Genomic DNA, 13959 nt, shown 5'->3' with positions numbered 1-13959 from the left:
TTTGGAGACGCGAGCCAAAGTGATAATGAAAAACATGGGGAAATTCTCGTGCTGTGTGCCTCGTTGCACAAATAATTGGCGTAATTCCCCAGATTTGAAGTTCCATTCACTTCCTCAAGATCCTAAAGTGCTCTCTAAGTATGTCAAGTTGATACGAAACCTTAATCTTAAAATACACTCGTCGAGTACAAAAATATGCGGCAAACATTTTCTGCAAGGCGAAAGGATGAGTCGTACACAACTCCCATCGATTTTTCCATGGTCTAAAGCTAAAGAAAAACCATCTCCGACCAAAAGTGTTTGTGTTGAATTCCACAATGTCGAGGAGTCCAGCGAAACCCTTCGAAAGGAGATTGAACAGCAAAGAAACCCGAAAGATGTAATTGTCCCAGAAGAGATTGATGGAATAGAAGACAAAACGATTTTGTCGAAATTTACTTGATCTCGGCTTTCTACATTGCCCTATCATATTCTGCTAATGATCTGTCGAGAATTTCCATTCAAGAAGTTTAAAGATAACTAAACAAACAGTGTTGACATCAAGCTAAAATACCTTATCACAAGTTCTTCTCTTTTGCCACCAACTTTCGCTCCACGGCAGCTTAACCATCGCTTTAGAACGTTAATGGTACATTGATCAACAGGTGTATTTAGTTTTGCACCTGGAATATCATCTTCGTTTAGTAACAGGCTCTTAATATTATCTTTTTCTACCGATAACTCTGTCATGATTAAAATTCGCGGGCTATTCCCGCGTCTCCAAAAACAGCCCCAGGGTGCTTCGCGTGTTAAGTTCCGCCCCAGTCTCCCGTTGAATTCCGGAAAGGGCAATATAGTCCAGTACATTTATATTTCGAAGGAACGCTGAGTGAGATGAGACTAAAGGATTTCACCAACGATTGGGTCAGAAAGAATAAAGAATTAACAAAGGCCAAGGTTAAGGAGATGATCAAACTAGATTGACGCGAAAAGAACTAGCGCCGGGGGAGGGAGCGGGGGCGGAGTGAACGCAATCAGACTCGCTCGTTAAGAAATTTGTAAGCTGGCGAGCAAATGATACGTACAACTATGGTGCGTGTAATTGGCGTTGTTTTTTTAGAAAGAGTCATTTTGAAATATGACATATCAAACACAATAGTGAAAGAATCCTTGAACTGGAATAATGAAAGCGAGACCTCCACCTGTCTCCATTTCCCCTCCTTCGTTTTTCTTTTGACCCACGACACTCGACTTGCTTTATATTAGTTTATTTCTGTCTTGCCTTCCATCACGTATGTCATGAAAGCCCCAATATGAATTGTATCACTTCTATCTCAACGTGTAACTTGACACATGATTTCAACGGGCATGGAAATCCCATTGTCCATAAAAAGAAATCTATAAAATTAGGCTGTATTTTTAAAACCGGGTTTTATAAACTTCCACAACAAGCCATTCCACAGCACCAGGAAATTAAAGGGCTAGATACCGTTATTTCCAGCAAAGAAAGTAAAGAAATGTCCACTGGCCGCACAAAAGTTTCTGTATTGTAGCCAAAAATGATGGAAAATAACGAGGAATACCGATAGGTGGACAGATATGACGCTAGTTTTATTCAAAACAGGTAAATTTCCGTCGTTGAAATTTTATTCTTCATAAGTTCTGTTGAATTTTTTGAAAGGAAACTGCATCAAACTAATCGGTCCCATATTTTTAGTTGGCAAGGCATATAGGAAACGGGCCCAGAAAACACGCATAACATTTTTTTTACTAATACAGCCTTAACGAGCCGAGAATTATCCCTCACTAAAAGACAAGTTTGATTTTTTCGAGAGAAACTTACCAACCAACGTTCTTCTTCGTCATGGAAATCGTCTTGTTGTCCTATATGTATCGATTTTCTGCATTGACTCAGTAATGAGTTGTATATTATCTGAAGCAAAATCACACGCACTACAATGTATATAATGAGCAGATTCCGGAGTGTTTTAAATGATCTATCCGTCTTCTTATGAAAGAACATTATTCATTTCTGACTCACTATTGAGGATTGCTTGAAGACGATATGCCATATTTCTGGTAACTACTTGATTGATATCATCCAGGAGGTTCACACCAGATAACCAATAGTGTGGAAGATTTCTCCGCTCCAGATAAATCTGTAGTGCTCGTAGAAATCCAAGGAAATGGTTCCCCAGCGCGTCTCCGCTGACCCAGTTCTGCAAACCTCCTCCCTTTATATAGTGCATGAAGGCGGTCTTCAAGTAGTATGACTCCAGCGGTAAAGATGTTGCCTGCCTCTTAACCAAAGTTTTCACGATTCGGAGGAGCTCGTGCCTACAGCCCTGATCTCTGTCCATGTACTCCAGGACTTGCTTTTCCTGTAATGAAAAAGACTGCCTCCACAGAAGCTCAGGACTAGACACAGAATGTCTCCCTTTGTAAGGCTTGGTAACATAGCAGCTCTCCCCGACTGGGAAACAAGGAACGAGATCAACCGATAAAAGCTTGTCGTTAGTTTCTTTCCTGAGAATGTCCAGCTGTATTGCTGGCCCGTGGTAACGAACAACCAGACGAACCTCAGAGAATGGCGATTTAGCATTGAAATCATTCACTGCTCGGTTAACGAGGCTGTTGAACCAACCATCTCGAAGGCGGATAGGGTCGATATAGCCTTCACGACTTGCATACTTACGGAACGCCGAGTCTTCTCTTGCCATGATGCGGACATACCCAGGTATTCCGGATCCAAAGACCTCGATCTCTCCCCTTGTAGTTTTCAAAACCACCATGACATCTACTTCATCGGCGGCTTCAGTCTTCAGCCTCTCGTACACACTGCCGGTATACTCCAGTTTTAGTATTGGAAGAGAGGAGTGCTGTCTGCAGAATGCCATGATTTGATCTTCGACGTAGTCTTTCACCAAGCGTCTGGAGTAGTCCATGTTCCCCTCAGAAATTTTGACATACTTTACAGAGAAAGCACGAAGTTTCCTCGTCAAATTTGAGGCGTCTCCTCTCCTTGCCTCGGCAAAGGCCATTATCTGAGACGCAAAGAAAACGATATTGATGGTTCATAACAAATGTTTGTTTGTGCTCTGCGTACATACGAGTGAAGTCAGTGTGCTTAAGAGACTGGGAGAGGGGGGAAGTATTTGTAGGATTTTGGTTAAGTGAAAATAAAATTTATTTGGTCCTTCCGGCAATAAGACTCTGTAGCATTTTAAAGGTATCTTCTTAATGTAACTTATAATTTTCATGATCCCCCTTCCTATAGTGGTAATGTGCAAATATCAATATCGAAACTCTGTGCAGTTAATTGCCCTCAATACATGCAACAGAAATTAAATAACAAAATATTTATATTAAGAAGAACAGTAAGTTCCAGTTCATAACTGTTCGACTTATGAGCCGGGTCAAACGAAATGTTAGCTTTAAATATCTGTTTTCTATATTCTACCGAAGCAATATGAATTTGCCCTATCAGAAAAGATGCATAGGACAGCTTGGAATTACACAAAGTCTTCAAACGCTTCCCTGCGTTCTCGTCGCCGTCGGCTACGTATTTGCTTCGAGTCCCCAAGGCGGAGCTCGAGGATGGGCGAAAAAGCATAAAAAGACCGCGTTTTCAATGGAAAAGGCATTAGCCTCGGTGGAGACCAAGTTTAGTACTCTGATATAAAGCATGAAGGTAGAAAAAAGCCTTAACTTCACTGTAATCGATTCAGGATAACCTGAATACCGATTTATGCGCGTCAATATATGTAACTGGAACATCAAATGAATGGATTGTATATTGTAAATTTAACAATCGACCAAGTTGCCTTTGAAGGAAGCGAGTCAGTTCGATCGAAGTTTGTTTCGATCGAAACCAAAGGTCAGTTCAATCAAAGACAAGAGTCAGTTCGATCGAGGAGTAAATGATAGTAGTATATGTAGCAGCGATTCAAGGAAAAGAAGCGATATCTTCCGAGCTTCTTGCGAGCTAACAAAGAATAAAATTTGAAGAACCATGATGCGAACCATGAGCAAATATTTTCCATCATTTTTCCAAATGCGCTTGGAACATAAAGAATGGTCGTGTCTGTTTTCTATTCAAGCAAATTAAAAGCCGAATTTGAGGAGCAAAGCGAGATAACTGTATCAGGAAATATTTTTGAACAGATTTGATAAACAGTAAGTTCAATACACTTAAGCAATAGTTACAGTCTTCGATCGAACTGACTCTTGTCTTCGATCGAATCGACTTCATCGATCGAAACGACCTTCGATCGAAACAACCTTCGATCGAACTGACTTGCATTCCCTCTGAAGAAGCTTGTGTTTTGGATTGGTCGGTGGCGAAGGGAAACAAAAGCTTGTCCAGTGAAGAATATGCAAACATCGACTTTCTAGGTGAACATTTGTATTAAATACAGCCGTGTGAGCTTGCGAAGGAGCGCTCACTTCTCGACATACCCTTTGACATCATAAAAGAGTTAGAATATGTTCATGCTACAACTTCTGCTCGCTCTGTTTTCACCACTAATATTAAAATGCCACTACATAAAATAAGAGCGATTTACCAAACAATACGAGAGTTTGGATTAAAATCAACAATGGCGGCCCTGCAATCTGTGTCGGGGGGCATTGAATCTAGTACGGTTATCAAAACTCTAAAAATAGCAGTATAAGATTGCAGCCTCTTCCGATATTTTAAAAAAAGATGAATTTCCATCCTTCAAAACCGCCAATTCTATGTAAAGGTAAAAAGAAAGGAAAGAACGCTGTTCCTTTTGATAACAAAAGATAGCCATGACATGACTTCATTCATCATACTAATTTCGTTGTTCGACAAAGAATCGACAGACGTTGCCACTTGACATGATCCACATTACCACGTTACCACATAATGATACCACATTACCTACCTGATGCTCTCTAGGGGAAAATCGCGAAGGTTTTTCTCGTACAAAGCGAGGAGGATATTCAAAGACTTGGTAAGAATATCATATTAAATGTGTTGATCAAAGTGCGACCTCGAAGGTAAGCTTAGCCAATAAGAGTTTACTTCCGCTTTTCTCAGAAAAGTCAGGTGGTTCTCAGAAAATTGTCTACGCTTGTGAAAGTAGAAACCTCTGGCTAGTATTTCTGGGGTATCTTGGGGAATTATGGATTTACAGCGAAGGTACCGGTCGCTTTAGAGGACACTGCTTAAAACTGATTTTTTCTTTTAATTTTCCTAAGCACTCTGCAAATGGCTCGGCGCTAACGGCGTCAATTCTCCCAAGATAACGGGAATGCTGCAGAGAAGTTCGATGTAAGAAACAAAATATATTTCCTGTCAGGGTTCCCGTTCTCAAACCGCACTATCTTAAGTGACTTCACGTTGCTGTTTTGCATAGGACGGTGTTAAGCTATTGTTTAATGTGGTAACACTTTTCTATCGCCACGTAGCTTGTTGCTGTCGTTCTCGTGCTTTTATCAAAAGCCTGCTTTCATGATTTTTCGTTTGTCACCCATTGATTGGAAGTCAATCATTTAGAATAAAATTGATCATTTTCAGAAGCCCCTTCGTTACGCTAAAGGTGCAGTTCCGGTGGATTATTCAGAATTTATGAACTTTCCAAGAAAACCGGATGGGCTCGCTAGCAAACTTGAGTGGTTACAAAGTCAAGCAGCTGGTGAGATTGTACTGCTCATTCGATCAAATACTAGCCTTGAAATATTTTTTAATCTAAAATAACAACAATAATGATAAAAAGACCGCGCAAGCCAGCTTATGTGATTGAAAAACATGTATTAACCTTGGTAACTTATAATTCCCTTCTTTTGCTGAACATGACTGTTTCATTATCCTAGAATTCCTATTAAAGACACATTTTGTCATACGCTAAAGCCGTATATATAGCGGGAAAAGGTCACGAAAAGATGCACAGACAAAAACAAAAATATCACACTTTGGTTTCGGAAGAACATTTCGGTTCACGGTTATATTGCCTTCCTTATTAGTTAAAAACAAAAAGAATAGGGCTTAAAAGAGATGAAGATCGATGAATAAATCTGAAATCGAATCGTGTGTTAAAATTCATCAGGGATGCGAGGACAAAACAACAAAGGAATGAGTTCGTGCACGTGACAGCTAAAAAAATAATGAACAGTATTGCAGTTTTTTATTTATTTTTTTTTTCTGATGGTACCACTGTCGGGATTATCACAGACGTAAAATTATCGTGTAACTATGGATTCTGAAAAGCTTCTTTTCGAAGACATAACTTGATAAATCATTCTGCTGATCGAAATAATAAGAAGGTTTCAGCAGGTTTATTTGCCGTCAGGGTTGCCGTTCCTAGACTGTACTAAATTAGGCGAATTTTGCATAGGATGGTCAGGAAATGTGCAAAGTTTAAAATGAACCTGCTGAGTTATTGTTCAATTCTTTTGTCTCGCCAACTCGTTGCCGTCGTTTGTTTTAGTACTGTCCTCTACTAGAATTTTTATGACACTTAAATAAATGTTCATCATCATCATCATCTACTTTGTGCTCAAAGACATGCACGAGTTTTGTTACTCGCCTATTGTTTAATCAAGATCAACATCGTTCTTTGTTTACCGTTGAAAGACAAAACTCGCAGTTCCAATGAACATTTAGAATTAAAAAAACCGGAAGTGCTTACAGGTAAAATCGAGAGGTTACAAAGCCATCGAGCTGGTCTTCATTCAAAAACAAGTCTTGAATCATTTACAAGTTCTATTTGACGGTTTTCGTCTTCTCGGTTTTATTTAATCAACATTTAACTCTTTCGATAGTCAGGTAAGTCATTGAGTATCTATTTTCAACGCTAATTGGAATTTCATCTGAAGCATTTCTCAACGAAAACGTTCACGCCAACTATGCGGCTTGTTCAGCGACATGGTTGTGTGTTGCTGAATTAAAATTCATTGTCTTTTGGGAGAATAGAACTATCCTTGACACCATCATTTGAAACATACTATTTCTATATGATAATCTGAATTTCACAGAGACAAAGGGTCCTCTGACGAAAATTTACATCTGTATTTCTGTTGAAACACGGCTATCGCTTGAATTAAGAAAACACTGTCTTAAATAGATATGGATTCAACTGCACATTTCAGATCTGTTTTTATGAAAGAAATTAAGCTTTTATAAGCTTTTATCGGGTTAAATAGGCGAAGTTCACGAGTATCTATGCTTTGTACACTAGATTTCATTTGAGACGACATTTGGTAAATGAGAGATAACTTGAATTCAACGTTTGATATCGCAACATGTTGCATCGAGGTCAAAGTCGGCAGCAACACAGTATAGTTAGGGGATACATAAAACCTATCCAGGGAAGGCTCCTTAAATACGGTTGTTACTTAACTGTAGATCAGCAGACCGATGAACCTGTGGAACTATTACTTTTTTTTGTAAAAACGAAAATAATCAGATAGAACCTTAACACTTTTCGAAATTTTGTTTTCGGGTGTTAAAGGAGATTTAGTTTAGAGAGAAGAGTTTTTAATTTCCTTAGCGTCCAACTAGATATAAACGTTCACCGTACAAGGGTATATAATGTCGTAAGGAGCAGCAATCTGTTGAGAGAGATCGACGTTGAGTGTTGGTCCGGCCGGGGCTCGAACCCTCGACCTCCCGCACAACAGTCCAGTGCTCTATCCATTGAGCTAACCGGGAGGCAGTTAACTCATTGTAGCAAATGAGCGGGAAATGAGCGGGAAAACAGGCCACGTGGTTGTTACGTCTCCATATCAAATTAGGTAAATAACCTTCTTTGCGCTAAATAACCAATTTTCCATGATTTTGGTTATTTAGCAAATAACCAATTTTCAGTTTTGGTTATTTACAAATAACCAATTTCCGGTTTTGGTTATTTAGCACATAACCAATTTTCAGTTTTGGTTATTTAGCAAATAACCAATTTTCAGTTTTGGTTATTTAGCAAATAACCAATTTTCAGTTTTGGTTATTTAGCAAATAACCACTTTGCAATTTTGGTGATTTAGCAAATAACCACATTCATGTTTTGGTTATTTGCTAAATAACCAATGTCTCGTTTTGGTTATTTATAAATAACCAAACTGCAATGTGGTTATTTACATATAACCATACTTGTTTTGGTTATATACAAATAACCACTCTAAATAATAAAAATACATTTGGCGCCCCATAATCCACAAGTATATGCATCTGCAAAGGAGTCTACCAAAACTTAAGGTTGTTTAACTGCATATCGAATTTTCTATGTAAGGATATTCTTTTGTTATAAACATTGTTCTAAAAAACGTCTTAAAAAATAGAGCTCTTACTAAATCAACTGAGTCATGCGTTCAATATTAAGAACTAATAGGAACATGTGTTCTCAAATAATACAGTCTAAGTTAGATCTTCTTACAGTGGAGAATCGAAGGCAGTTCCTTCGCGCAGTGTTTACCTTTGAGATTGCGCATCCGTGGAGTTCAGACAAGCAGCTATGTTAATTGTTCCCCAGCTATGTTAATTGTTCCCCCTCTTACACAGCCCCACAGGTGTAAGAGTACCACGCCTTGTGATTGGATTTAATTTCAAAAACGTCAGATAGATCCTTTTTTTGTTTTCTATGCCACAAGGGAGCAGTTTAGTTTAGCATATTTAACTGAAGCTACCCTTGCTCGCTTTACGGCAATGTATTTGCACATCAAATAACAATGCAGTTGTGCTTGCCAATGGGCTGGAGCAAACAACATTAAATGCATGTTTCGGAAAGGGTGTACCTGATGGCCCATAACGTTTCTCAGATTTCAAATTATAGTGGTTCGGGTAAAAAGTCAGGTCCGGTTTTATAAATATTGTTCCGTTTTGGATTGAGCTCTGTCTCGTAGGCGATGCACATATCATCATCACGTCTTTTTGTTATGTTCGAAAATTGCGTAGCCTTCGAATTCGAGTACCAGTTTTTGAAACATTTTCAATTATAGCTGAGTCGAGAAAGTTAGAAAGCGTCCTAAATTATATCGAAAATTTCAAAATGATTTTCCATTTTATGTGTTGAAGATAATATTGGTTATAACTAATTTGGTGCAAAGTGATTCGTGGGCCATTTCACAGAGGTCTAGCGCGCGTTCATGGAGTAATCGCTTATTTATACTCTTTCTGTGCTTTAGATAACCATGTGGCTTTGGGATTGGTTGGTACAAGACGATACCTTAACAAGGAAACTTCGAGCTTACTCTGTGAGGCATGTGAAGATTTCTGAGGAAGACATGTCTCGCACCAGAAAGTTGGTAAAAGATTACATTGAAGACCAGATCATGGAGTACTGTCGACAGAAATCCGAGCTTCCGATACTGAATTTGCAGTATACCGGCAGCGTTTACGAGAGACTGAAAACTGAAGCTGCCGATGAAGTAGATGTCATGGTAGTATTGAAGACGACGAAGCCTTGGTTTTGGGGCAATCCTGAGGTAATGAAGGAAGAAACAGACCTTCCAGACTATGTGCGACTCAAAGCGACCGTGGACTCTAAACTTACCAAGTATGTTAGTTCAGAGGGGTACATAATCCCCGAACGACTTCGCGAGGGCTGGTTCTACAGTCTTGTTTATCGAGCAGTTACAGACCTACGAGGTAAGTTGCCAGGGTCCTACCTCGATTTCGTTGTACGTCAACATGGGCCTTCTGTTCAGCTGGATATCTTCTGTGAAGGAACCAGGCAGAAGCTTTTGTCGGCTGATCTTGTCCCTTGCTTTCAAATTGGGACCAATGAATACTTCGTGCCAAAACGACACACCAGGGACAATCGCCTCTGGAGACGGTCATTTTCACTCGAAGAAAAACAGCTACTGAAGTGCATGGATAAAGATGATCATGGCTGCAGACACGAGCTCTTGAGGATTGTGAAGGCCATCGTCCATAGGGAGAGAACATCCCTTGGACAACTAGCATCTTACTACCTGAAGACGGCCTTCATGCACTACATCAAAGAGAAGCCTTCCAACTGGAATGGAACAAATTCATTGGGGGAACACTTTGTCGGGTTCTTGGCTGCATTGCAAGCTTTTCTGCAGAAAAAAAACCTGCCAAATTACTGGCTTCCTGAAGTAAATCTCTTGGATGAGATCCGCAACCCGGTGGTTGTTGAGCAAATGGCGTGTCGTTTGAAACGAATTCTCAACAGCGAAGTAGAGCGAAACAAAATACTTGAATAGCTTAAAGGACTCTAAAAATGAACTGGATATTGACTTAGTTTTGGTGTATTTTGTGTTGATATTTCTTGAGTTCATCAAAAAATGCTCGGAAAATCTGCTAAATCAGCATGCTTAGCTAATTATTCAGTTGTAAGTTTCTCTTCCCCAAGACGTTTATTTTACAAGATCTTTGAAGGATGTTGACTGTGGTTGCCAGTCGATCAATTCGTTTAGTAATAATGGGAAATTTTCAGTTATGTTACATGGATTCTCTTCTTTGAATTTGCTCTTTAGAAGTCAATGCATGCTCGTCCTATATTCAGCTGTTGGAGGTTTTGCCTATCTTTCTGTGTCTCTCTCGCTTTTTTTCGCAGTTAAGTTCTCGATGGCGAGCTAGCGAGAACGATTAATACATACCGCCAGAGCGCATGGTCTTCCTTTCAAGTGCAAAAGGGTCACTAAAATAAGTCATAACAATCCTTGTTTCAGGTTTCTACTCCAGGACGGTACCCCTTTCTTTAACTAGCGAATATTGTAAACCCTGAAACGACACAAGACCTCGTTGGGTCAAGCATGAGTGACCTTCCTCCCTCCTCCCCACCAAAACCCAGTAAGCGCGTTAGATCATATATCTAATGAATTTTGCGCTATAGAAATAATAAAATTATTATTAAATTATAAATCCCTGCGCCAGCTATTTGTAGGAGAGTATCAAAGTCGAACAAAAAGATAATGACTGAACTTTAACAACTGCTGCAAGTATCCAACTACAAAGCAGCTATTACAACCCAAAACTATTGCCTAAACAAGTTTGCATTTTTCAATAGTTACTCGGTTGCAAGTAATTACCACATTAGGGCAGTTTTCAGTTAGGTGTGGAAAACCCGATCGAAACCAAAATAATCCCAGCCATCAATCAGAATAAAGGTTTATATTATCATTAGCCAATGAGAACTCAAAGTGGAAACAAGTTACCGCTCAAAGCGCGGGAAAATGAGAGTGATTAAGCCACGATTGGTTTAAGTCCTGCATCTGATTGGTCACGAGGATGGCGCGAGTTTTCTGGGCCAATCACAAAGCGAAGTAGCGCAAAATACGCAGCAATCCAGGATTACCTTCACTCCTCAGTTGCAGTATGTCATAAATATAGTCTCAAGAAACAAAGTAAAAAAAACGTGCAGGTTTAACATAATTGGTTTATTGAGTGTTCATTAAAATCCCAATAAGTGAGAAACAATCGTTCAAAAATTTAACATGGTTATTACCTTCTTTTTGGTTTATAATCATATTACAATTCTAGTCCCCTTTCCCCTTTTTCGGTAATTTTCAAAACTGAAATAACTTATCATGAACATATTTGCGTTGCAAACTGGGTTTCCCAAAAGTTTTTGCCCACAAGCATTGATTCAGTAGCATTATCTGAAGCTTAAAATTGAAATCTGGAGAATTAAGTACGTTTTTTCATCTTTCTTAGAAAACCAAGAATGTAACTGAGTGCCTTTCAGGGCCCTACATTGTTAGTTGTTTCTTTTCCTCTGGGTTTTATGAAGTGTAATTGTGTACATCTGTCAAAGTCCTTGCGTTTGTGTTTGATAAAGCAAATTATTGTCTGCGGTGAATGAAAAATAAAGCCAGGATCTTCATAAGTCACCGACCATACTCGAAGCAAAGGAGCAGTCAGAAGAAAAATTAAAATCAGTTCTTAGAACTTCTTCCGTTTCCCTTACATACAAGATGGTCTGACCTGACAGTTCTTGAAAAATGGAGAGACCTGTGAGCTTCTATGATATATAAGCGAGAAAGGTCCTTTGGTAACCCCAGCTGGTTAAATTATGCAGGCCTATTAACTAATGCAGAAAGTGAGTCACAAGGCACCTACCCTAAGGCTATAAGATGCTGGGCGCCTTTCGTCCCAAGGGTTGTCGCGCTGTCAATGTAAGAACCCGGGGCGAGCAGTTTGTTTACTTCGAAGCTGCGAGAAGAAAAGTTGATGATAGAACTGAGAAATATATGGCGTACTGAGAAATCTCCACAGCTGTACTTGGGCCAGCCGAAGAAGCCAAACAAGATAGGATAACCAAACTTTTGAACCTAACTGTTTCATTGTTTGCTTTTGATAATTTACGACATAAATGCACAAGGTTTCTCTAGTATGCTGATAAGTCACTGCACAGAAACTGACTCCGTGGCGCAATGGAAGCGCGTCTGACTCCAGATCAGAAGGCTGCGTGTTCGAGTCACGTCGGAGTCATCATGGGACCTTTTTTCAGTATTTATAGTTTTGAAGCCCTTTCCAAATTCTTCTTTTGCTGCTGTTTCTGTTGTTTTTGCTAATACGTTAGCGATTTTTCTCATCATTTTCAGCTCTACAGTCTTGTCTTGAATCGGATTCCACAACACTTGAATAGTGTAATCTGTCCTACGCCAGTATATGCACAGATTTAAAGAAATATCTCCAGAAACATTTGTCGAGAAAACTTTTTTATTTATTCGATGTGCAAATTCAGGTCCTTAGATTAAACTAAACCCCTTTAATGAACGGTAGTAGTAACCCTTATGTTATACACATACCAGTTCACGGGAGTCTTGTGAGGTAAGTATGGTGCAAGTAATCTAAAGATTGGGTGTGAAGGAGAAAGCTGACGATGTGTTGCTATGGAAACCGCTTTCCAGAGAAGATGGATGTATCCTTCAGGAAAAAAAATGAACAGCACAACCAAACGGTAAGAAGAACTTTGTGTTTTTGTTGATGTTTTCAGTTGTTACCATTCGTATCACGGCGATCTAATGCGATTGGCTAATTTCGATCGTTATTGTTCCGGTGACTTCTTGTTTCCCGAGAGGTCTGGCTCCATGTTTGTAGCCATCTCAAGTGACCCCGTCGTAAGACAAACAACTAAACAATTTATTATTACTTACCATCTCGGTAAGCAATAACCTCTTTTATGATAAAATTCTTCGTTACTAAACAAATGAAGACATGTTCACTATCATATAATTCTTTTTTGAACTTCAAAGAGTTTGCCCTCCTCTAATTATTGCTTGCTTAAGATTTTGCATGTTGTATCAGTACCTAGCAGTACGCACACTCTGTGATACTGTGCATTAGCGTTGTTGAACCACATCTTTGCTAGGACCCACGTATACCACGGGTTGCTGGGAAGGAAAACCTAACCGAGAAATTGAGATTACATTTGCCATCAAAAATAATGAATAAATGACGATGACGTGGGATAAGGAATGGTGAATTGTGATGTCTAACACAGTATACCCGACCCTCATAGGCGTGCAGTTCAATCGCACAGATATAATTAAGCTCGGGTTGAGAGATTTTCAATCATAATGCCCAAGAAAGTCATTGTTTTGTAAGGTGTGTATTTACAGATGATACTGACTTTACCAAAAGAAACAAAAGGAGTTTTGTTGCACGATATTTTCAAATATAGAATACGTTACTTAATCAGTCGTGTGGTTGAATTAAGCAGACAATCGTTTCTTCAAAGATTTATTACCTTCCCGGCTTAGTTACTACACAACACAAAGGCAAGCGTGAGCCCCGTTTGAGGAAAGGTTTTTTTTTTTCTCTCGCAAATCCTTGCCCACGCCTGTCGATAAAAACCCTCGCATTCGGCTTAAAAGCGGTTTTGCCACCCAAGCTAATGAGAAATGAATAAAGGCTGATAGTTTCGAAAGAAACTGTTTGGGGCTGCGTCGGTGGGAGTAACGAAATAATTTGGATATATCAACAAAGTTGAAATGGTAAATTGGCAACCGTAATGATTACAAAAGCTGACGTTTCGAGCGTTAGCCCTT

At 39.3% G+C, this 13959-nt stretch overlaps 1 non-coding gene and 2 pseudogenes across 4 annotated transcripts; 2 read left to right on the top strand and 1 right to left on the bottom strand.

Moving 5' to 3' along the window:
- Nucleotides 1-1231: 1231 nt before the first annotated feature.
- LOC111346672 (cyclic GMP-AMP synthase-like receptor 3 pseudogene) lies at nucleotides 1232-5043 on the bottom strand (annotated as a pseudogene). The gene is made up of 2 exons (XR_015997032.1): nucleotides 4890-5043; nucleotides 1232-3023 (listed from the first exon to the last, which is right to left on the bottom strand). The product of XR_015997032.1 is annotated as a cyclic GMP-AMP synthase-like receptor 3 pseudogene (transcript).
- Nucleotides 5044-6654: 1611 nt separating this feature from the next.
- Nucleotides 6655-11089, top strand: LOC148738152 (cyclic GMP-AMP synthase-like receptor 3 pseudogene; annotated as a pseudogene). Of its 2 annotated transcripts, none has more exons than XR_015997250.1 (2): nucleotides 6655-6772; nucleotides 9124-11089. The product of XR_015997250.1 is annotated as a cyclic GMP-AMP synthase-like receptor 3 pseudogene, transcript variant X2 (transcript). The 2 variants fall into 2 exon arrangements; XR_015997249.1 differs by lacking the exon at nucleotides 6655-6772 and adding an exon at nucleotides 8178-8197.
- Nucleotides 11090-12325: 1236 nt separating this feature from the next.
- On the top strand, nucleotides 12326-12397 carry Trnaw-cca (transfer RNA tryptophan (anticodon CCA)). The gene has a single exon. It is a non-coding gene; the product is annotated as a tRNA-Trp (tRNA).
- Nucleotides 12398-13959: the final 1562 nt, after the last annotated feature.

The sequence above is a fragment of the Stylophora pistillata genome, chromosome 2 (assembly GCF_964205215.1).
Source record: "Stylophora pistillata chromosome 2, jaStyPist1.2, whole genome shotgun sequence".
Classification (NCBI taxonomy): domain Eukaryota; kingdom Metazoa; phylum Cnidaria; class Anthozoa; order Scleractinia; family Pocilloporidae; genus Stylophora; species Stylophora pistillata.
The sequence above is the reverse complement of the archived record's forward strand: the minus strand, read 5'-3'. Positions and strand labels throughout refer to the sequence as shown.